This window comes from Hetaerina americana, unplaced genomic scaffold (assembly GCF_022747635.1).
Source record: "Hetaerina americana unplaced genomic scaffold, ioHetAmer1.1.p SCAF_4, whole genome shotgun sequence".
Taxonomy (NCBI): Eukaryota; Metazoa; Arthropoda; class Insecta; order Odonata; family Calopterygidae; genus Hetaerina; species Hetaerina americana.
In genome coordinates this window covers 20,682,625-20,708,818 of record NW_027286985.1, presented here as the reverse complement: position 1 = coordinate 20,708,818, position 26,194 = coordinate 20,682,625, and positions in this window count along the sequence as shown.

Here is a 26,194-nt window from a genome sequence, read left to right as displayed (position 1 = left end):
TATTCTACACAAATATCTAATAAATACTCTAATAAAACACAAATACCGTAACAAATCCTTCTGTCTATCTAGAAAAACCCAATCCATTTTGCCAAAAAACGACTACACTTCTTCTACCAATGACAACTCCTTTCCGTTTCAATGCAACAATTTCAGTGTAAAAATCATTCGCCTTGACTGGGATACGAACCCAGATCCCTCAATATCCGGTCGAGTGCTTTAGCCACTTAAGCTACCGAGGCGTCTTCTTAAACACTGAAATTTTGAAATTTTGGGGCTTTTAAAGGAATTGAAATGAAATGAAATTGTTGCATTGAAATGCACATTAGCGGATGACTCCGTTAAAAGTTACTGTTGCGGCATCTCCCGCAGTTTCTTTGGATTTGTCCTTTCCATTTGTTATTAACATGTCCTTTCATAAGAGTACGGCTGGGGTGGACTCGTCCCGTTATATTTATACGGCCGTAGTTATCGTTCGCTTTGTACATTAAAAACGTTGCATGTTTATCCCATAATCATGCATGAAATAAATGTAATCGAGATTTGCATGCCTTCACTTAGACCACGAAAATCAGACAGACTAATGGACGCAATGTGAACTGAAAACTATTTTAAACCTCCAATTATGGCATTTTGTATCAACTTTATTCTTGCATTTCTGGGGAAAGTTTCTGCAGTAAAATGATCATTGATGCCACATGTTTTACGTATGTTTGACAAGGCTAATTTATGGCTACACATCGCTCTTTGAACAATTATAATTATTATTATCGTGGAAGTGTACCTCACACTCCAGATTCCCACTAAAATCCTTGCCTCAGTATGAATCGAAAAAAAGAAAACAAGTAAAGTTAAGGGGGGAATTTCAAACCAATGTGAAAAATATAAAGAAGTTTCAAAATAAAGAGACTACTGAACACATAACAGCACATATAAATTACATCTTCTAACTTTAATAACAGTGATGTAGGAAGAGGTTTAAAATAACTTCGAGATATTAGAACCAGAATTTTAGGTTTAGCAGGCCTTTGTTATTCGTGTTAGTCAAATATTTTCACTTTTTTAAAGGTAAAACATTAGAAGTACGGCTACCAAAAGTCAGTTAAACGTAAAATGCAGATTTCAATACCATAATGTCAACATAAAGATTAGATATAGTCTTAAAATAAATATGATTGATGTTGGCAAATGGATAATTAATGATAAAAGAATTTAGAAGGATTAGTCGAACATAGGCTTGTAGAGCAGTAGTATTTTGCATTTTGCGAATTCAAGGCTTGTTTACAGAATGAATTCGATTTATCCAGATGGATTTCACTTTTTACGCCCATTACGTGTATTTAATAAAAATTGACTCATGGCTAACAACAGGAAACAAAACTTAATCTAACTGAATACTTTTTTATTCGCACGGGATATTTTTATCGGTAAGAAAATTTAGAACAAAATACAAATCTCTTATTTCAATTTCATATCTCGTAATGCCTCAATTTTATAAGACAGCCAGAGAGAGCAATGCAAAATGATGTACTCACTACCGATATTTCCCAGGTGAACTTCATTTGAGCGGCCCGCTGCTTCCCAATATCCTGTAAATAACAGAAAAATAAACATTTTAAAACTTAAAATGATCATTAATACTCTAAGTACTCCAGCCTAATCATATTAGAATAAAAACAAATAACTCTTTATCACAAGTGCAAAAGAACCCCCTGGGTCTAATTAAACGATCAATATATCTTTATATCCACAATACTTGTACAGGAGAGATCACCTCCAAAGCTCTTATCTCCTTAAAGGTCTGTTAAATCGGTTTACTTCATTAAAGAACCCTTTCTCCAAATGGGCCTTCTTCTTAGGTAACATCCTTCCAATCCTCAAGTTTTTTCCTAATTTGATCCGCATCTTCCCCTACAGATTTGAATCTGTTAAAAAAATGTTTTATATAACGCATAGGCTTGTCACCGCATCCCATCCCTTCTCAACAGCTCCCTCTCCCGCGACGTCTCTTATCTCCATCTCCCGTCGCTTCCCCGTCGGCGCTCCGCTCCCGACGTGAAATTTCCCCATAGTGTTTCTTTCAACGTCCACTTCAGGTCCAGCAGTTGGCCCTTCCCGAGTTTCCAGTTTGGCTCCTTCCCGAGTTCCTCTAACATCATCCAGTCCCGCAACCTTCTCGTATCTACCTGACGATCGATTCTCCACTTCCCAACGCGCCGTGATCCTTTGAATTTAATTTTTTAAAAAGCTTCCCCGATATTCTTTCATTCTATTCCTATCACTCCCATTGAAGCTAACATCCACACCTCAACTTCAACCTACGAAGACGTCACTCAGCTGCCTCCTTCAAGAGTTCCTGACCTTTGTGTTCGGGCTATCGACATCTTCTTATCGTCTTTCGCAATATATTTTCTTTTCGAAGCTCATTTATTTATTAAATATATTCTCGAATTTATTTCAAATCTACTTAATCTACTTTAATGTCATTTTTTCCGACCACGCATACGACCTATTCCGTACTGCACTGCGCTGGGATAGTGTCACATTAAATTAGTAAATAATAAGTAAACAAAATTCTTGTGAGCCAATTCATAAATACATACATGTATATCAAAACAAAGAACCAGCAACCAAGAAATTCGCACGGCTGGTTTGCACTCCTCCAGTTAATTACACGGAGAGCACTGATCGTTCAAAAATAACAGACAGTAGAAAATAGTTTGCCGGAAGTACTACTTCAAAAAAGAGTTTTACCATAAAATTTCACGTATCCGATTTAAATTACCTTCGTAGATGGTTTTACAATTCGCAAAATATTTAATATTTAAGTTCCCTATGTTTTTCGGATTTTCTAACATTTCCAGTCGACCATATGGCAACCATTACATATCATTTTGCTACGAAAGGTATAAACAGTATGTTTATTCGTTTCAAGCAAAATGACGCTGGAAATTCTTTATGATAGATTTTTTTATGGATGCGTCGCATTAAAGTTTCAAATAATGATAAAAGCAAAGTGGCAATAAAAATGCTCCAAAACATCCGCCACAGTTTCAGTTTCTCACTAAATGTTTTGATACCCCAAACTTCAACCCCAGAATCTACCGAGGAACTGAAATTTGAAAACTAGCTGAGAAATACATGGCCCCACCTTGGCGGTACTTGAAAAATCTATCCCGCACGTAACGCAGTTTAATAAAGCGTACATCTTTACAACGGTATGCTGCATACACTTTTATTGCACAACCGATTACGATTGGGAAGGAAGGTGAGATTACTCGCACAGACAGCAAATGGAAACAAGACCCAATTTCCGTTCGAAACGAAGGGAGATACTGCATTCAAAGGGATGATGAGATCGCATGAAAAAAAGCTTCCTCCCAGTTAGCATTCGACCCACGGCGTTTCCACCACATCGCACGCTCTCCGTTGCGTGGAAACGAAGGAAATTACATAAACCCTTTTTTCTCCCCATTCGTCTTCCGGCTACTTCGCTCACCTTCCTCCTTGGAGGTAACAATGCTCTCACTCCGTAATCTTAACGGAACGACGAGGATGAATGTTAATGGGGTAAATATGAAGAAGTCGGCACTTTAAACAAAAGAATCTTTCATCAGGCCTTAAAATGTGATTGATGGGAGGCGGTAATCTCGTAAATATTTCACTAAGTTAACAGCAAGGCACGTGGCACTCCCGAGTGGCGCGCAGAGGCGAGAGGCATCGTACATGAAAGACGCAATGTCACGGGCTGGGTTGTCAATAGCTAATATCCATTCTCTCATTCATTTCAACGACCGTCATATCACCGAACCAATATCTTTCGTAACCCACGTGACATCTACAAAGTGAAATGTTAGCTTTGTTTCAGTTATTGCGATGAATGACTTCATGAAAAGCATTTAAATATGCTCAGCGAGCCCATAGGGTCATTATCTCCTGCTTTGGAAGCAAATCGTAACCATTCCTAGGCTACTTAATTATGGCACTTCATCAACCTCGATTTTTGCACAATGATGGTGGCTGAAGAAATATTTTGTTTTCTAAGAGGTCCTAATTTGAAATGCCTCAACTTATTAGGGACGCTTTGATCAAATTTCAACCTCGTTAATTTGACATACTTGAGGTTTACTATTCCACCTTCGATCAATTTACTCACAAGAACAAACTGCGTGCTTTTAGAGTGAGTCAACCGTAACCGTGAGTAATTGACAATTAGTGGATCAAGAGAATAACATGGGGTCTTAGACTCCATGTTGGGAGCACGAACAATTACAATTTACGGTGCTGGCCAAGTTTTCCGATGCAACAATTTCAGAGTGTAAAAATCATTCACCTTAACCGGGATTCGAACCCGGATCCCTCAATGTCCGGCGAGTGCTTCAGCCAATTAAGCTATCGAGGCGTCCTCTTAAACTCTGAAATTTTGGGGGCTTTAAAGGAACAAGATGTTGTGACGAAATACCGTACATACAATGTCACAGGCATTCGTAGTCGTGCGCGACGAGCCACAGTCCACGAGGTTAAAGCCAACTATAAACACTTAGGCCGTTTATACCTCGACAAATTTCAAAGAACCTGCGGGAGATGCCGCAACAGTAACTTTAACGGAGTCATGGGCTTATGTGCATTTCAATGCAACCATTTCAGAGAGTAAAAATCATTCGCCTTGACCGGAATTCGAACCCGGATGACTCAATGTCCAGTCGAGTGCTTTAGCCAGTTAAGCTATCGAGCACCGTTAAGCATATCACTCCGTTTCTTTGAAGTTTTCCGATGAACAAGCCAAACGGGAGAGAAAATAATGGGTGTAGGTTGATCATGGTTTCACTGTTTTTCTATAACCTTTCATTCCGGGTCAATTCGTAAACACAATGATCTTTCTCTCACCTAACATCTATGTTAGTTTCCCCGAAGTATTTGCCCCTTGGTCTTCCTGACGTAGAATATGCTAAGTTTTTTCTTCCGATTACCGATTACACATCCACTATCTAAATCGTTTACTTCTCTCCTTCTTTTTGAAAGGCGTTCTATGGTTCAATTCATTTCATTACTTCTTCCTTCCCTAGTCCATTCCACGCCAATATCAAACACGGAAGTTATGTTGTCTTCCTTTGATCAATTCATCATATACTCATGTCTCTACTGCAAATAGTGCCACAGTCCATGCATGAGCAATTGCTGGTATTTGGGTTCAATTGTTCGCTGTCCTTCAACCACTTCGCATTACCTTACTCATCAGGTAACTAGAACATTCAACCTCATTCGTCCACCTCAACCTTTAATTCTATTCGCACAAGCTTTGCCATAAAATTATCTTTTCTTTCCGGTTCATATACGAATTATATTATTGTAGCACTCGATGAATTGTGTTCAATAATTTATGCAGTTTTTTAAAAGAATTTCTGAGATTCATCGGATGCCATCGGTAAAACCTGCTTATTTATTCTTCGTCAACCTTGATATTCTCGATTTCTTACTCTTACATTGTATCGTCCAATTAAAGACGTGTTCACAGTAGTGAATAAGGGAATATAGACGGAAAGCTAATTGCGAGGAAGACTAAGAGACGAGTTCTTAGACTAAATACGAAGGGATGTAAGAGTTATCAGGCGGTAAGAGACTTGGTACAGGATGGTGAAGAATGGAGGACTTCCATCGGATCAGCCTTCGGATTGAAAGACTAATGAACGAACAACAATTACACACAGGCCAATGCACTTCTCGTGCCTCCGGGATCTACGCAGGAGGAGAGACTTTCACGCGAAGCTGAGTCCCGGATAATTTACCGAATCCACCGCATTCCGTAATTCGATCAATTAGCATATAGGAAACGGTCGCGGGGAAGACGGGCGGGCCGCAGTCACTTTACCCATAAGCCTTCCCGAAGCCACTCATCCCTGGGGGCAGAAATTAATCCGATCCACGCACAAACTCCTTCCCCGAAGTCCGGATTCTTGAGCATACCCTGAGGATGACCACGCTCCACGACTTCCACTTCCGCACTATGTGCACTCTCAAGTGCTCGAGGCGGGTGAGGCTCCAGGGATTGAAATAACCTTTTCAATGAATTCATTTACACTCAAATTTATTTTTCGTCAATAAAGATTACTCTAATAAATATACTCCACGGTTTCTTGCTTCACTTCTTGGAAGTATTTCATACCCATATCGAAGATTTTGTGCTTTTCCACATACTTTAAAAAAATATAATAACCGTTTCACCGACTTGCGGCATCATCAGATACTGATGGTACCTGATGATACCGCAATTCGTTGAAACGTGTTGCATTTTAAAATAAAGGCGGTAGAAAAGTACAAAATCTTTTAATATGGCTACACTAGTGCGTTTAAAATATTGGACAGAAGAGGAATGTTGAGTAATGACATTAGCTGCATATATTCCTGAAGCTAATAAAAGAATGACTTATAAATTCATATCATACTGGTCTATTTTCCCAGTTGAATAGTTTTCTTTTCGGGAGAAAAGCAATATAACCAAAATGCAACTCATTAATATATTTGTTAGAAATCAGTCCTGATACGTGCAACATTTCCCTTGTTCATTCACAACAAATGAATTTTTTTTCCAAAATTTTAACTAACACGTCCCTCTACTTAAAAATGACGCAAGCATAAACATATATAGAAGAAAAAAATATATATATACATAGAGAGAGGGAGAAAGATAGATAGATACCTTCAAACAAGAAATTCCGCAATGTGACGAACAAATATTCATTCACATGGAAATAGATATAAGGAAAATGGATAGGAACATACATAAGGGAGGAACACAGGGAATCTGGGGACGGCAGAATTGAGGAGATCACAAGTGCAAATTATTTCCTCGACCGGGACTTGAACAACGGATCTTTCGCCCCTACTACGCTCTAACCACTGGAGCTATCGAGGAAACGTAATTTTTACTGTAATCTGCGGGGCTTTACGGAACAAGGTGCCCAGATTCTCGGTCCTATCCTTTATGAAGTTGTATGATTGCTTTCCTCTTGTGTGTCGTCTATTTCTCCTTTGTGGGGTGAAACAGCTCCCTAACGCCATCTCTCGGCCAAAGAATCTGGGCACTTGGTGTTAACTATTATATGTATTTTAAACTGGAATATTATCCATTTCTTATAGAATGCTTTGCAATTAAAATACTGCCACCGATATTTTTTAAGCATATTTATGATGAATTCTTCTCGGGATTTCCTTCAAATTATATTCCTCATTGCAGGTAGCACCCGGAAAACATGAGATCCTCCTTTTTAACATGCTTTTACTTATGAGCATTAAGTTACGAAGAAAAATTTACGGGAAAACCCGGGAAGTAAGTTATCATTAAACAGCTATTAATACTTCCACTGGATACAACGACCTTCGCAGATTCTTTAGTGAAATTGTCAGATTGCGTGGGGACGATCAACCTGAGGGCGAAACGACCTTTTAGCGAGTAAAAATGGAAGCGTCGCGGGAGTCGGGCGACCACTCAACACATCCGTGGCGTGAAATCACAGCCGCCGGATGGGAAGGGGAATGCGACGGAGGACGGGGAGCGATCGACCGGAGAGGACGGAAGAACGGACATTGCTGCGGACGGAAGTTGTGGAGGGTTGGAACGGAGACGATGGGTATGTCGGTGGGAAAGGTTGATTGTCACAATTTTTCCGAGGGGATAGGGGAGGAGGAGGCACTTTCCACGGGAAGAGGAGGAGGAAGAGGTGGGCGCACTACAGCGAGCGACTCGGCATAATTTTGATCGCCAGACGTTTAAAAAAGATTTCACTCTCACGCTAATGGCACCGGGTTCGGGGAAGCAATGGCTCCAAATTTAAACGGAAGGAGGACGGACGAGTTGTAAATTGAGTCCGTTCGGCGAAGGGAATTAATTACCCGCGCGGTTTAAGTCGGTAATTGACTGATTGAGGATAAGGGAATGCACGAATTCTCGAGAGGGGGTGGCGCTATTACGAGGTGTGGCGCGGAACCCGATGGTTTGTCGTCATGCCGGCTTGCTAATACTGCATTCCAGTGCGACGGCCCTCACAAACATCTGGCTCTTTTAGATTTGCATTGAAAATTGCGAGTGCCTCTAATTAAATGGCCGAGTTCAATTTCCTCTCTAGAGTAAATGTAAAATGAGCACGAGGCACTGGAGTAATTGGAATGCAGGAACAGGAAACCTAAGTAGATAGGTGCTGAAGTAATTCTGAATGAAATAATACTTCGATTTTACAATAAAATATGTGAAATTTCACGAGATGTATTCACTATCGATAATTAAGAAAATCATACAAATAAAATAAAACAAGCTATTTTAAATACAATTGGCAGCTTTTATAGATTTTGCTGCCGCCAAAAGATCAGCATTTCTTCCCCCTCCGCTGTGACTTTGTGCCAACGATTTATTATGGGTTTTATTCATGTCATCTATCAAATCAAAAATTATCAGATTTTACTACGGAGGATATAAGGTTGTTATCGAGTCGAAAACAAAGGACACAAATTAATAGCAGCAGTTATTAGGGGAGGAGGCCGACAGCTTAGGCTATTTGCGCATTTCGAGATAGGTTGAAAATTCGGTAGGGGTAGGATATTCAGGAAATAGGAGGAAAGAGGAGAGAAATCCGGCGTCGGCATCGGCCTGCTCTTAACGATTGGAGCCAAGGCGTCACAAAATTCGACGTTCTATCCGACGGACGGTGTACTTCACTTGAAATTCTCTCAACATAGCACCTAATAAGGAATTGGGATGTAACTGAAAAATTCTGCCTATTCCAGCATTCGTACCCGGGCCCTCGGGGCTGGTAGCCAGTACAATAGTCAACGCCATCCCGATCCCCGGATGATACATTCGAAGGCCAGAATGGACGGGAGATCAGACATAGCTTACATACCTCATGCGTATTTCTGGGACCCAAAGCGCGGCTCATCCAAGTATTCTCATAAATATCTGGGTCATCATTACTCTTATTAACTATTTCCTAAATTGATTGCATTTTTCAAAATCTTTGAAAGACATGTTAGGTTAATCATAGTTAGCGTTAATGGCATGGCGTGTTTATCTGATAGAATTTCAAGTCAGATTGAAGATACAATAGCTTAAACTTGGCGAAACTAAATTGCCAAACGTATAACTTTTATCAAAATTATCCACCGCATCGCCATAGACGAATTTGATAGCCATCGCAAACATTACAGGAATGGCAAACAAGGAAATGAGATTCAACTAGAACGAAAAACTTTTTTCAAGTGTTTTACAAAAATAAAACCGTTTTCAAAACTCTTTTTTAGTTCATTATCAGGATTGAGCGGGTCACCAGCCATACCTTACTTAGGTCACACTTGGTTCATGTAATACCTCTAAGACAAGAGCAATCGCGAAGAGTCAAGTAAAAATATAACGAAGAGTGTGAAGATGAAGATTCGATCGGGATATAAAATTAAAATCCAAGATTCAGTCGCGGTTTGATGAGCACCAGGAACCGGTCAAGGGATGAACTTAGCATATGACACACAAAGTCATGAGGGAGCAAGAGCAAAATGAATGCACTGACAGAAGAGTCAGCATCGGGAAATTCTGCGAAAGGATTCCCACGGATATTAGGCCTACAATATATTAGAAACGAGCCACGGCGTATTTCACAGCTTAACGAAATAACTTTATGGAACGCCCAAACACTACAGAAATAAGGGTAATTTTACCATTCTGTGATTCAGGAGAATGGATCCCGCGGGCGAAACCATTTCGCCGCTCCATGAGAAATTTCCGCCTTACACAGTCACAGACAGTTTATAAAGAGGAGAGAAAATTTTACCAAGGAAAATTGCACTTCGACATTTGAAACGCGCTCTTCCTTTAAAAGGATTATGGAGAAGTCAAAACCACCTCAATGCTTTCCTGAGACATGGCCCATTCATCATCCGTCATCCCTGCTGAATTGAGTAACTTCCTTGCTTTCTAAAATATTTTTAAAATCCGGAATCGGTGCGCAGCATTGAATAAAATATTTCCGTATTTCTGACCACGAGACGGGATTTGATCGAACCCGAATCGTACTTTTCTCTAAGAATATGTGTAAATGAGAAGCACTTCGCCAAGATCCATTCCCCTTGAGGAATTCATAGCCGAAGAGTTCATCAGGATAGATAGCACAAGCTACAAGCCATTATTTACAGACAACATGATGAGAATAAATAAGTTTTTGTAATGGATGGATGAGATGGAGGCTTGGTGGAAATCCATTACTGACGTAAAACGGAAAGCTTTGATTTTCACAAAGTAATGCCTTTGTTACGACTTGTGGCACCTTCAGGTAAGTATCACCCTCATTTATGTGAGATGCAATGGAAGTAGTTGATATTTAGTTCCCTACATACATGATCGATAACTCACTTTCTATCACATTTTTCAAGTTTCGCCAAAAGACACCAAGTAGTTTCCGGCGCTACCCACGAATAATTGGAGCTTGGCAGCTGTGGCCACAATCACAAATTTGTGACATTAGGGAAAATGGCACTGCGGATAGCGGCAACATCCCAAAAAGATCCATACAATTTAATATGCTTCAGGGAAGCGCAACTAGCCGCACTTACGTAATTTATCAGTGAAAAGTTGTTCACTTTTCCTCCCACACATAAGAATGCATACTGAAAGAAAATTTGGCTAGTTTTCATCATCAGTCACCAAATTAGGCGATATATATTTTGATGATTCTCGCTGAGGTTCTATTGTCAATTAATACACTTCACTTCACGGCTCACGATAAGAATTCCAAGCTAATAATAATGATAATAGGACATTTATGAGAATACAGTCGAAAGGAAGCCGAGCGCAAACCTTAAGCACTGATGTTACGAGGAAGTAATAAAGCTCTACCTATAAATCTGCTTTAATTTTCCATGATAAATATAAATAAATTTTGAGTACTTCGCCGATACGAGTTAGTTATTTATTTTAGTCAGTACCATTCTGAGGCTATCGGCTATAGAAAGATAAAGGAATGTCATGTGTTTCCCCGCGAAGCAATGCGAAAAACGCCGTAAGAAAGCCGGATTGCGGGCAACGCAATAATGCGGTTTCACGGTTACCGCTCTCCACAAGGCAAACGGACGGCGATCCAATATAATACTTCCCGCGGAGCGCCATCAATGCCCACTTCGTCCATTCCCGTCACGACATCGTGCATCGGTCGCCGCGAGGGAAGATGCAACGGGCGAAAAAAACTGTCGAACGTGACGCCCCTGCACTGAATCGATTCCTAACACACCGCGAAGAGCTCTGGCACCACATCGACTAGTGCGATTATGTTAGTGAAGGACGGCACTTTGAACAGGTGTCAACACGGCGAGGCTTTGAATTCGGCATTAAATCCATCTCGTGAAAACATACTCTCATTGTAAGGTTTTTTACACGTGGAAATAACGGATTCATCCAGGATAAATACATCTGGAGTTTGAAAAGTTCCATTGGGAACGCAATTGAGCTATTATCTACATGATGTTTAATTGAATGAAGCAAGCCGGAACGGCGAGTTCTCTCCACTAACGACAGTCGCCAGAGAAAATAAAACTTCAAAGACCTACATATATAAATAAATGGAATTGTGTAAAGCACGCCAGATGAGCGCCAATCAATTCTCGAAATTAAAGCAAATATTCAACTACCTTACCTAGATAAAGCACAACTCCCTAACATGAAAAGATATTAACGATCTCCGAAAAATTTTCACGCCCGAAATTATTTTTTGGGGCATAAATACAGGGTCCGGAAAATAAGTATCGTGACTGGTTCGCTGTAGCCTCAACGGAGAGGTAGATGGGAGTCCGACCGGTCGGCTCGCTAGAGGGGTCCCCCACCACTCAGGCACACTTTATTTCAGTCGCCTCCGGTCATGCGTTGAGACAGGAGGTGGATTTTTGTGACGTGTGATTGTTTGTAGTGCCGTCGCGCCAGCATGGCGCGCACCGTCGAGCAACGCTACGCTGCGAAGTTTTGCGTTAAACTCGCGAAATACGCGTCGGAGACCCTTGAACCCATTAAACAGGCTTATGGGGATGATGCCTAAAGCCGCACAAGAGTTTTTGAGCGGCACAAAATCTTTAAGGAAGGCCGGGAGCTCGTCGAAGACAAGCACCGCGTCGGACGACCGCTCGAGCAGATGCTCATGCGGCAAAAGTGAAAAAAGTTATGGACTCTGACAGGCGTTTAACCATCGCCCTTATCCGTGAGGAGACAGGCCTTTCAGTCGGAACCGTCCACACCATTGTAACAGATCTGTGTCCATTCTTCTATAAAAGAAAAGAAAACCTCTTCTTACTTATACCATTACCATTTATTTATACCATTTCATTTTCCTAATATTAAACTTATTCGTCATATTTAATTAGGAATATCCAAATTTTTACCAAAACAATGCTCCCTGAAATACACTTAATTAGGTTCTTAAGGCAATGCCAAATTCAACCAGAAGAGTTCGTTCAAAAAGAGCAAAAATCTTTTGGACTTCCAAATCAGAGTTTTGGCTCTGCTATTGCATTCCATTCTACTTTTCAGCCCTACCATGGATTTATTCAGAAAAGAAAATATTGTCATTAGATTTCACTGGCCGCTTTTTCACGTTCTTCAACAACTTATCGCTTCCTGAACCAAGTGACGGGCGGAAGTTTCCACCAGAGACTCCCCCATAAGAGTCTGAAAATTACTTTAAATTAGTCAACGCACCTGCCCATTCGTCGGTCATTGGGATAGCTAAAATATTCGAATTTTTCCCCTATCCACCATATTCAACAGATTTATCCCCCGGCGACTATCATCCGTTTCTTAACCTTCAAAATGACTCGGAGGTAAAAAAATTGAGAGCAACGAGGAAGTCATCGATGCCGTAAATAAGTATTTTGCGGGTCTTGACGAATCGAATTATAAAACTGGTATCACTGCCTTAGAGTACCGTTACGAAAATTGTATTAATCTTGATTGAGATTACGTAGAAAAATGAAGCGGAAAAAATGAAAAAAGTTGTTTTTGTTTATCAGGCCGGAAACTTTTCACCCCGCTCTCGTATGTAAATTCGACGCTACCGTTCCCTGTTTAGTTCAACCAGGTTTACCGCGAACGAGCTATGCGAATTACATGAAATTGCAAAACGCACGGACGGGTCCCAAAAGATTTTGTGGGAAAATGGCAATTAACAATGAATGAGTATGATGCCGGGGCTCCATGCCCTCAAAAATACCACTAGTACCTACTTTACGTTCCTTTCTCCGAGAACGTTTCCTCACTCCAGAATCTCCTTCCTCCCCTCTTCCCCCTTTTTATCACAAGGAATTCCAGATCCCCATCCGAATGTTGGTGGGAATTTACAAATTGTAACGATGACACATCAGAGGTGGTCACCGTATTGAACCCGGTTGTTCCAGTCTCCAGTACCGGCGACGGCACCTAACAACGGAAATCCAGAACGAATTTCCAATATTGGAGTTTACTACGTCAAAATCTTAATCGTTGGCATCTTAACCGTGAGGGAAATACAGCAATAAGCATTTGGCAGCGCTACGATATTACTTATTACTGGTAAGCCTAATTTTTCACTATAGAAATTGCAGCGATTAGATGGTGATCTTGAGCGGCCCCAGCGATTACCTCTACATATCTTCTCCACACACTCTTTCTCCCAACAACTTCCTTTCTTTCGTATCCAATTTAGCAATGCTCCATTTTTTTCCTTTCTCTCTACCCATTCTATCCAAGTCCAAATCTTAAAAGTCTGAAATATAGTAATTCTCTTAAGTCATTAGAAGTGTCTTAACTATATGCATAATTCCATATGCGATCTTCAATAATATCCTCTTTTAAAGGTTTACGTATGAGTCTGCCATCTTAGCGTATTTCAAGATTCAATTTTTCGAGAAATAAAAAAAGTAAAGAAGTACATTCGCATGGGAAATCCAATATCAACGTGAATTGGTGGAAGTATTCAATTTCCAATGAGATTAAGTCTTAGCGGAGATTTTTCTTTTATTAAAACAACCACCTTCTCAGATACAATACATTTTGCCGCCCACCATTGCGTTCTTCAGCTTCTCATATGCACACCCCATCATGCTATCCAAAAGGCCCACACTTTTCACCTCCCTCACCTTTCTCACTCCTACCAAAAACTTTAAGAGCAAGCTACCTTTCAGTATTTCCTCCATCCAATTATTTCTCCTTCTTCGAATTTCGCTCGACCAGCTCCCTCTCTTTCATCGCCCTCAAAAACAGCATCGTTAGTCACCCCCACTTACCATCTAATTTATTTCCATTCTCCTCCACACCTTCGTCTAAAAATCCTTCCTTCTAGTCTCATTTTCTTCACCAAATGGCAAAGTTTCTGGATCGTACAACGGCACTCTTCACGGCAATTTAACACATGGCATCACACATCCATTCTTTCTCATGGCGCTACTCAAAGTTCGGGTCATAAATTCCCTCTTTTTTATAATGATTTCCTTGTGATAAAACAATTAGTTTACTTTCCTAATGCCCATACTAATATGGCTTCACAGATGAAAATACAGCCCAGATACGTAAACTGTTCCACCAACTGAACTATAATTCGTCCTACTTCACATATTAATTCTTACTCAATGGTAATTTCATTAATTTTGTTTTATTATTATTATATTGAAGACATACTGGAAATAATCTAGTACACCGCCACTTATATTTTCATCAGTAATACTCCGATATGAAATTACAGGAGCGTTTTTAAAACTTAATGAATTGGTTTCCAAGAAAATGACACAAAAAACCAGTTGAATCAATTCAGGTGGCCTAAGTTAGACCAAAGACTACTCACAAATCCTTATTCTTAGCATTCTCAGTGAGCATAAAACTTATTCTGATTTGGATTAACATTGCAAAACAATGGGCTCGGGAGTAGCGATCAAAAGTTCTTTGGTGTACTGATGATCTTTGATACTAAATAACGGGCATTACGTATAGGTTCACGTAGTGGTGTATCATATGAATTACGTGCCAGGAAAAAAATACTTATTATAATGATACTCGTTGTAAAGTAGTTTTTGTAAAAATAATAATAGTTGTAAAATTTAATCAATAATTACTATTCTTTTTAAAAATGTGAAAAGGTTCGACTAGGTCCTCCCGATTGTTCCACCGCGCCTTACCTGGATAATCTCCAGTGTGACTGACGTCAACGTTTTTAACTCGAGTTCAAGCTATTCGCATTTTTGTGTCGTCATGGTTTCTGAAGAGTAGAAAATATCCGAATAGGACTTCCGTAATATATTATATACCATTTTGTATCAAACCGTAAAAATTAATGAAACACGAAGATTGGTTCAATCAGTCAATCGAATTTCACCAACCCTTGCAAGTAAAAGCCCACACAGCATAGCGGCCCCTCTACGACGGCCGGTATTCACCTAGAAGTGAGAAAACTTCACCGAATGTGAGGTCCGGCCCCTAAATAACGCCTCGACGAACAAACATCAACTCCTGCCACACCAGTGATTAGTTAGATGATGACGCATGAGAGCGGGACATTCCAATATCAATAGTAATTTTTCACATGAATAGCTCGGTCACGGCGGTGGTGCTTACTGCATCGTTAGGGGTGAGGCCCACTATCCTATAGGATAGTGCGTGGCGTAATAATAGCCGAAATCCGCAAGAGCTGAGCGACCACATTTTAGGATGTGGCGTGGAATGACGCAGATATGATGACCTTAATTGAGGAGCCCGAGCGATCAACACACGAACGGAGGAATGTGTTGATGCCGGAGGTGGTATTTTTTAGTATCTACTGCGACCATAACATAACTGTGAGTATGCGCAAAAGTTGCCAACGGTCTTCAGACTTTAATTTTTTTTTTAATCGAATTAGCATTTTAAAATTATGTCTGCATGAATAGGTAGATATATTCATAACTACGCATAAGCAAATTCGATTTTTTATAAAAAATGATCCAAATCACCTTTTTTATGTCTCTTTCAGATAGCGCTAACAATTTAAAATGACCGCAGGAATAAGCTGCTGAAGTTAATCCTGAGGACCACGATAAAAACACTAAATTTGCATATTGTACCTAGTCATACCTTACCACTCGAAAGATCTGAATGTGACCTCAGGGTTTCCAGTTAATCATTCTCCAGCAGTATTTTGATAATCGTCCATAAACGGGAGAAAGTGGAGATTTTCGTAACATCAATTTAATACCTATAATAATTATGAATTTTAAATTTACGAAGCCTCACGCCAATAGTAATTTAATAATCCACTGTAATTCAGTATTTTATGGCCATGCATAATAGGAAATTCCATGGCATTGATTTTATTAATCCAATATTCTGTCTACAATGTTTTCAAATTACGAATCATCAGGTCAATAATAATTAAATATTAAAAAGGCTATAATTTAGAAGTTTATAGTGGTGAGCTTTTGAAACTTCAGTGCTATTAATTCCAATTTGTTGAAATTTTTTAAATCACGAATTTTCAGGTCAGTAATATTAGTGAAAACACTATAATTTAGTAATAACCATGACTAGAAAACCTATCCCTCATTTGCCGCCATTTCATAAATCAAATAAAAGAATCCTTAAGCTTTTTACAGGCTATATTAATGACAATGACTAGCGGAAAGACTAGTGGGTATTCCTACTTTGATAGATAAAACTATTATAAATGTTATAAATCAAAATAGATGGGAATTACCCGACACTGGACACAGCTGATGAGCATTTCACACGCTCATATGCACATATCGTATATGTGACTCATACACAAAATAAAAAACACTCGATCCTTGTGGTATTCCATCCGGGTTCTAATACCGAAATTAATCTCCCGTAATAATATGATAATAATCAAACAGTAAGACTTTAAGTTGATGTTGAAGTTGACTTGACTTTTTATACATAAAGCAGAATTTAAGAGCTCTTCGTCACAATTTAAGAGTATATGATAACAACTAGAGACACTCCTCACTCGTACAACGAAACGGAATGATAAAACTCGCGTCGCGAGTCCAGTTACATTTTGCTTTCAGTGCACGCTTAGAATTTAAATGCACGTCCCCATGATACCGGAACGACGATTTGTTTTCAAGATGAGTCACTATGTTGTTTTGTCGAATGAGCGTATCCATTACAGAGTATAAAGCATTCAGATTTAAATTTTACGGATACTCCCTTGAAAAATAAGCTGCCACACGACATTAAACCACCTCTGTCCGGTGAGTTCAATTCTTTATGCCTCGATATGGCTTCTTACTTGAACGTCCAACCTCATCTGATCGATTTGGAGTACGCCTCTGATTAGAGTGCCAAAAGCTTGCACAATTTAGGATTCCAGCATGCGCTATTTGTGACACAGATATAATATTATAATATTGCATCAATTCATAAAATATGGGAGACAGCAATCTTTAATAAAGTTTAAATATCGGATAGCGCGATCATAATGTTTAAATATCTTAGCAGGTACTATATCCTGCTGACAATTCTAGGATTTAACACACAAAACAAATTTTTAATAAAATAAATCACACTATTTCTACCATGATGGGCCAAATGGCAACTAATAACACTCGAGAAATCTCTTGCATAAGTTGAATAAAATCAAACCATCTCAACATCATTTCAACATTAAGATATTAAATGAATATGCGGGTCAAACAACGCAAGAATGAAATTAAATTTCATATAACCCTATCGAATAAATATCCAAGTACGGACTACTATCATATAATAGGAAATGATACAATATGGTCCTGGCTCCTATTCGTTATGGATATATACCACCCTGTTCACACCATCCATGAGGGAATCGACGGAGAGTATTTATAAAAACGCACACCAACAGATACAGCTAGGAACCGGTGTCTCATCACCATTCACGATAGTACTCCTGTGCTATTGACTCGACCACCGTGCCAATATGGTTTCTGGAGGTGACATTCCCAAGGGCGAAAAGAGCTTATCTGAGCTCTTAAAGGAAATAGCTAACTATTTTCCCCCTAAAGCAATAAAAAATATAGATAATCAGATGAAAAAGATAGTCAATAGAAAACAGTATCAATGACAAGGGAAAAATTTCTTCTCCACGTCTCTGGAACTACTGCCAGAATTACATTCGTCCTAAATAAGGAAAATATTTCTTTTCACTTTTTCATAAATAATATTTTAACAATACCTAAATAATCGACATACAACGAACTCTGCTTTTGACGACATTGTTTCCTTTCATACATATGGCAGACGTTTTGGCATACAAATTAAAATAGCAAAACTCAAAGATTAAAATCACATAGGAAGGGAATTGCTACATAACAATGGAAAACATCGGCCATCTCGACGATGATGATACTCTATGTCTCAGGCCCTGGTCATAAAAAATTCTGAAAAGACATGGGTTTCAGCTAATAGTAAGATTGAAGTATGTCACCCACGTTTGATGTGCGAGGCAAGAAAAATCGCTAAAATCCTAATAATTTCAACCAGAGGCAAGTTGTGATTGGAAATATTTTTATCCTCAGATTGATAATTTTTTAATTCTTCCCCGTAAATAATCAGATGTCCCTATGCAGTTAACTTATTATGAGGCAGCTACCAGGGGTTTGTTCCAATTGACCTTAAGACCTCCGATTAAATTTGGTTAAATTTTGACATTGCATTTAATATGAATAATAAGGTGTTACCAGGAAAGATCTAGAGTGTGATCGGTAAAAGCTGCTGAGTAGGTTTTAATATTAAAATTAACAATTCTATTTCCCCAAATCAAGTCCGTCCCATTAAGATACCTCACATCCGTCGCGATACAGTCCGCAAGATCCTTCTATCTTCTGGAGCATGTTTCTCAAAGCTACAGATCAATTTAAAAGTCACTCGTGCACGTCCTTATGATGGAAATAAATGTGTTGAAGCGCTTTTCAAGACTACGCTTCACAGAGTACGTATTTTAGAAGGCTGCATGTTGCATTTGAAATTGTTTTTAGAACACTCGAGTATTGACTTGTAGATTTGAGAGACGGGTCCCTGGTTTTCCTTTCACTGACCCTTCACTGCGTCCCTCTCTCTCCCTCCCCCATCCTGTCCAGTCTTTCGATGCACCCCCGCGTCCCGTCTCCAGTTCTCGGTGGAAGCTGCGAGTGTGGCGCCTCCGCAAGCGCACACACTCGCGCTGTGACGCTGCCCGATTTATATATTTTTTCTTCCTCTTTCCCAAACAAGTTATTTCGAGAGGATGGCGGCACCGGAGGCTTGAATGGGAGAGGAAAGACGGTCCCCACATCTCTAAATAAGGGAGAGAAATCGATTTGAAAAATTTCCCATCCATTTCCACCGATTGCCGAGATGGCGGTTTTCGCTCTCGCTCTTCACCCCGTCGCAATTTCGCCGAGGGTGTGGCACGATTCCTGGAAACAAATGCGCAAAATTCCTCCGCTTCGTGGTTCTTTCCTCAGGGATGGGAGAGGTGGCGCAACGGAGGTGGTGTGGATGGGTTCGGGGGACTGTTTAACTTGACCACCCCCCTACCCTCTCACTCACGACCATTGTTTGAGCCTTCCTTGATGTCATTCGATTTAGGAGCAGTGAAACAATTAATTTACCACTCGTGAGGTGATAGAAATTTCGACGCAAAGCAAGGGCCGACATAAGTACGTCACGAAAAACAGTTAGTTCATCTTCCTTTCTCATTGCACATTGGAGGCGCTATTTCCGCAATCAAATCAGTACAACAATTAATAATAAAAGGAATAAAGAAAAATGAAACGACGTTTGAATTGGACGGTAATTGGCTCGCTGAATTTCGCAAGAAAAGATTTGTTTGGCAAATCACTGGCCGTTAAAATGAAGGAACGGAAGCTACATGGATTGTTTAAATACCTTACTACTTTCACTCGGTCCTCAATTTAGTATTTTATGGCACTGAGTCGAACATGCTGAAACGGTTTCTCCCACTCTGAAATCATAGATTTGCTGCTCCAAAACCAAACTTTAGATTGACGTGTTCGGAGGGAGCGTTTAATAGTGCGTACAACCGAGTGAACAAACAATTTCTTGGTGTTTGAAGACCTATCAATTGGAAATACTCACCGAAACGTAAAAGTTCTCGACGACAACCGCGGAAATGGGAAAATTAAGGACCGAATCAATGAATGGCCTGTTAAGACAGAGCATTTCACGAGTCCTCGACGAGGGATTGCCTTGTCTAAATAACACTCACCGGTAGAACGTGGCGAGGATTTTGAACTTTCTCTCAACCCTGCGTCCATTCCCCATTCCAATCGTTCGTAAACCCTCAGCGTTCTTCTAAAACCATAAAACGGAGCTCCCGGGGAGAATAACATGGACTGGGAAGAGAAAACGCACGACATATAGCGCCCAAATAAATTCACGAAACGGTAATCAAGTGCTCGAGATTAACCGAATTTCCCTCAAAATAGTCGTTCATGCCATCATGAAAATATTCCTTTGTGGCTGGGGGGGGGGAGAAGAGGGATGAGTGGCTATCCAAGGCTGATCGGAGGGAAGGCGATCGACCCAATCGACTGGACAGTTAAATGCCCCGAGCACGTGATTAAACGCCTGGGGGGCTGCGCGAGGGAGAATATTTTCTACGGACACGATCGAATCTCACAACTTGTATTTACAAGGAAAGTCCGGGAAAAGGAGAAGGGGAATTTTGAGGCAGTTTTTTGTTCATCTCAATGTTGTTTGTTACGGAGCGCCACAACGGCGTGAGGGTCTCTAGTGAGGGTCATCTCTCGAGTCATGGTCTGACTCACGCTCTCTTTGCTCTCATTCGCCCCGGTGACTGCACAGAAACGGGGAGACGCCAGTACTGAATTACACGTGTCGGTACGCAGTCATAAATTCACGACAGAAGTTCACACACAAATGATTTATTCATTAGTTTTTCAATGGAAAACTTTAGCCTCCCCAATACCCTCCGATCGGAAACACTCCCGATTCTTTCAGAGTCGATGTCAATTAATTTACTTAGCCCCTACCTGCTTAGCATTTTACCATTGACGAATAAACATTAATTTCGACGAATTACCAAAGCACAGACGACGAAGGCTTCCACGCTTAATGACCTGCCGAAAAATCTCTCTGGGTAAACAGACCACTGCAATCATTCACATAATCATTCTGGCGCGGTCGAAAGGCAAAGATCATTTTCATATTTCTCTGCATATCCGGATCCCAGGAATCATTGAGCGTAAGCAAACTTTCCTTTTTTTTACATAGAGCTAAAAAATCTCATCCAATGACTGACTGATTCACATAACATATATTTCTCAATATAAAGTTTTGAACTGTAATAACTTCATTAGCACGCGCGGGAGGCTATGAGAAGATGAATATTAATAACATTTGGCCAAACAGTGGACACCCAACCGTCTCTTAAGCCTAACCATATACATTGCACACCAAGTCCTAATTGCAGACCTTCCGCACAAGCGAAATGATGGAGGGAAAGCAGACTGTAAAGAAAAATCTCTTCACATATTCTTAATATGACGTACGTATACTCCAACTGAAAACCGCGGATGTCCGTCAAAAAGCAAGATTACTATCATTTTATCGATATAAGCAGTAGTCTACAAGTTAAGGTAGGATTTTGTTGGGCTCAGGAACTACGCGCTATTGCGCTACTAAGCCTCGCCGAACCTGAGACTATATCCGCTTCAACTCAAGATTATAATGAACTCCGTTTAATGCGAAATACGATATAGCCTCCTTTCCATCCAAAATGCCTATTTTTTCCTTCCCTGCCTCACTTACTCTCTACCTTCTATCACTGTCTTCATCATTCAATAGACTTATATACGTGGGTATCTCCTATACCCACGTCCTTCCTTCGAATTTCTATTTACAACCTTCTCTCTTCCTTCAGCATATATGTATTTCTAGAATTTAGACGTTTGTTTTCCTTTCCTTATAAAATCTTCTATGGGAGACAATTTGTTACTTTTCAATGTAGTAATTAATTTACATGTAGTTCCCCACGTGATCGCGTTTAAAAATTTTGTTTATTTAAATAGGTAATACATTCCTATTATAATAGCAAGAATAGATTCCGTCGACACCTGGTGATGTAGGTGGATGTCGCGGATTAAATGGATAGACCAAATGGGAAATAAATGAGTATAGAGAAGAAGAGGAAAAGATAACATTGAGCACGATAAGGAAGAGTGGATTGGGTACACCTTGAGACATAATGGATTTGTTAGGAACATAATACAGAGGAGAGAAGGGAAGGCCCTACGAGGAGAACTAGGGGACAGACATGTATGCCAAGTTAAGAGCCATTCCACTTCGGTGGAAGAGCAATCGTCGTAGGCGAGTTGGCATTAGAAGGAGAATGGAAAGCTGCCGTCTACCAATCTTCGGATTGAAATATTGACAATGATTATATATCGTGAAAGCATACATTTCTTTCCTATTTGATTCAGATGAGATTTTTCCCAAAACTATTAAAAGTTATCAATTTCATTATCTGATTTATTTTCTGCATAAATGAAATGTTTCGGTAGAGGAAGGAAGGGAGTTTTAGATAGCACGAGTGCAGCAGAAGTTAACGACGAAATGAAGAAGGATTATGTAGGGAAAACAAAAGAAAGTTCTCGAGATACGTAGAAGTAAACAGCCGTTAGAGATCACTCAAAACCTACCTTTAATAGATAGAAGACCTTGAAAGAAGGAAAGCCAAAGACGCCGTTTCCTGATGGAGAGGGAGAACCCATGTATTAAAGTATTGCCTTTCCGTGAAGTAACGATATCCCTTAGTCTAAGTTTATGGGATCGCAGGGGAGGCCTCGACGGCTGAGTCCGTCCGTTCGGCGTATCAAAGCGCTTCGAAGAGGCGCCCTCGAAATGGATGTCTGGGCGGTGCGGACAATCGGTGGTGAATTGGGCTAGATTGGTGCGTACGAGAGGGATGGCTGGGAATTACGAGGCGCTCGGCCAACAGAATCCTATTATAGACAATAAGAGTGAGATGGGAATGGCGCGTGCATCGATTAAGCCATCATCGGATTCTTCACCCCGGCCCAGTCCGTCCTCCGCCCTATTTCGTTTTTTTTCTTTAGATCCGATGGGACCAATTGGTGTATTGAGCACGAAACGTAACTTTTAGGGAAGGGAATCATAGACGGTCACTCTGCACATGGAAGTGGAGAGGAGGGCTTTCGTCAAAGAGGTACTTTAACTAATTTAAAATTTGGGGATGATAAGGGAAATTGAGGTTTTTGAAAAAGAAGAAGGAGGGTAGAAAAATGCGGCCTCAAAGAAAGCCGACGATAGGCCACGATGTTCAAAAACCCATTGGAAAGAACCTAAAAGGTAGGTACACAGCGGATTGGTAAACACAATATGTTATCTAGGATCGTCTGACGTACTGCATCAAGCCAATATTCACTGATGCGGATAATTTCAAGTTTTCCATAAATACTTTAGGGAAGATAAGAGAGACAAAAACATTTTTAAGATCAAGGTGTGTATCCATTTCTGATCTCAACATTTATGCATAAAGAATTCGAATACGTTGAGATTAGACCGAAATATTAAGAAGGTCGGTATCGGTACTGTAAATCTCACCCCCCGTACCCGAGACAATCGCTAATTCATTTTACACGGATTGACAGCGAAGTTATCAGAGAGTATCTTTGGTACCTTGGATCAGGGAATGCGCTGGGATCATGTGCACACTTAAACGACAATTTCTAGGGCTATCGTGGAAATTCTATATGTTAGCTATATAACATGTGTAGAATAGTTCAGTACAGTTCCTCCCTTAATGTAATCAATTCTAAACCGCCTTCACAACGAATTATCTCATCGCATTACGCATTACTTCCTCGACTTCAGTTTCTTAATTATTTTCCTCACAAGCTCCAATTTGGTTTTAACAATATTCCCACGAGAAATACCTCAATAATTCAACATTTTAATAACAACTTACACAATTTTCATTTGGAACCTATTTATTCTCAATACTAAGGGTGGCAACATCCATCTGAAAAAATATGTGAAGACATTTACTGTCCACATGCCTGTGATCCTAACAGTTAAGTTGGCCGGGCATGGCCGCCACGAGAATAAATCTGTACGAATTCCCTCGCAAGATTGCTCGGATGGTAACCACAAGACAAGGAGGAGATAACGTTGCTTTTCGAAGGAGAAATTATTCGCTCACAGGCCTTCCATGAGAAATTTATATATCTTCAAGATAACAGATTTTGAACACACATGCCTTAGTCTCAACACGGAATGCTATTTGAAGAATGATAACATCTGTATTGAAATATTACTGGAAGCCCCGGTCTAGGTGCGTTGGACAGCTAATCTTAAGGTCAATGAATACGAGTATTTCTAAGATATTCCGCCCTGGGTATGTACTGTTACTACGTTTAAAAAAATTAACTAAGACTCAGAATGATCTAAACCGGAGGATCACCTAAAAACTACAACGACAAGTATTTTCAAATGAAACATCAGGATGAACACAATCACGCCATCAATCGGTTCGAGCATCCTGAGTGCGTTGACCTACCGCAGTCGCACCATAGTGCGGTAATAGCAGTTTTATGCCCCCCGGACCAAAGCAGAGAAAAATTAGTTGACTTCAGTTATCAGAAGAATTCCCAGCTGTTAACTCACGATGCCGAGAGCCCATGAACTACGGCCATCACCTAGTGATCTAAGCGACTTCCCCACGGGACAGGGTTCGCCACTTAATAGCTATCAAGCTGCTGGGCGCTCATGCTGGGTGGAACTGGAGAGTAACCCCTCGGCTGTGAATTGTATCCTGACGGGGCAAAAGCTGCTCTCATGATACGGATGCTATTTAACGATATGGTGATCGTTTTCAAGAGAGACCTAAGATAGCCGCTTGAATGAATTCAAGCGGATCGAAAAAGAATATGCTTAAATCACTTTCGAAGAAAGCTGTTGTCGTGCTAAAAACTCCTGTGCAAAGCGAGGTAAGCTTCAAATGTATAAAAAGTGGTTGGGAAAAAAAGACTAACCAAGGAAAATTGTACAAGATAAGCACACACTAAGTATTTCCATCGAAAGCCTTATGTTTATATTTAGGTATCCGGTTTAAATAGAATATTCGTGTCCTTACTCCGGAAAAAAATCTGAGCTGATATAATATTCATTCTAGAAAGTAGGCATCCTAACGAGGTCATAAAAATATCAATGGATACCGATCGGCCGGCAACTATCTGATCCTCTTACTAATGGATTGCATGCATGGACTGGCAAAACGCAAGGGACCTACTGTATGTAAATTATCGGAAGAAAGAAGAAACGAATGCCGACTCATCTACTCGAGCATAAAACAATGGTTGACAAGCGAATTTAAATACTTCGTTGCTGTTTAATTCTTTAAGGAGAAAATTTCACTCTGAGAGAAACCTAAATTCCTGATACCAAATAAAAAGCGAAATAAACTAAACCAAAGATTCTGAAGCACCCATTGCCACCAACCCGTAATCGAATTTCAAAACCATTCGACTTCAAAGGGATCATCGACTGATGTATATTAAGCGCACCCAAACCTATTTGTGCGAAGATTTCGGCACATGACAGTTGACACTATCCGCATTGTTTTAATACTAAATATTATAAATCACATTATATGTTATTGATTGCTTTTTAAAAACACAGATAAACCAGAATAAAACCTACCCAAAATAATAATTAATACCATGAAGAAGTAATGAAAATATAAAAGCATATTATTTGCAATATTTACAGGGGCGAATCATTCCAAAGTCACATACGAAAAACTTTAAATACGTGTAAATTCCTGGAAGCAGTTTCAAAATTTGTCGGCGGCCACATCTGAGAATACCGGTGGACCTTACATTGGAGAGTCAACTTTGCATGTGGCGGTGTCACACGCTCTGCTGTGATTTTTTTACAGTAAATATTACTTTCACAACAAGCAAAACTCGTATTTTCACAGTGAGTAACATAATAGCAATAATAATACATATTAAATAATTATCAAGGTCGTTAATGGCAGAAAGTGACTTGCCAACTGCAGCCAAACGACAACACTCGCTGGAGTAATCTAACCAAGAATAGGGAGATTTGTGGGAAGGTGCATGGATGCCTTTGGAATGAAGATTCAACCTTCACCCGTTGCTAGCGGTACGTAGGAAAAAACCG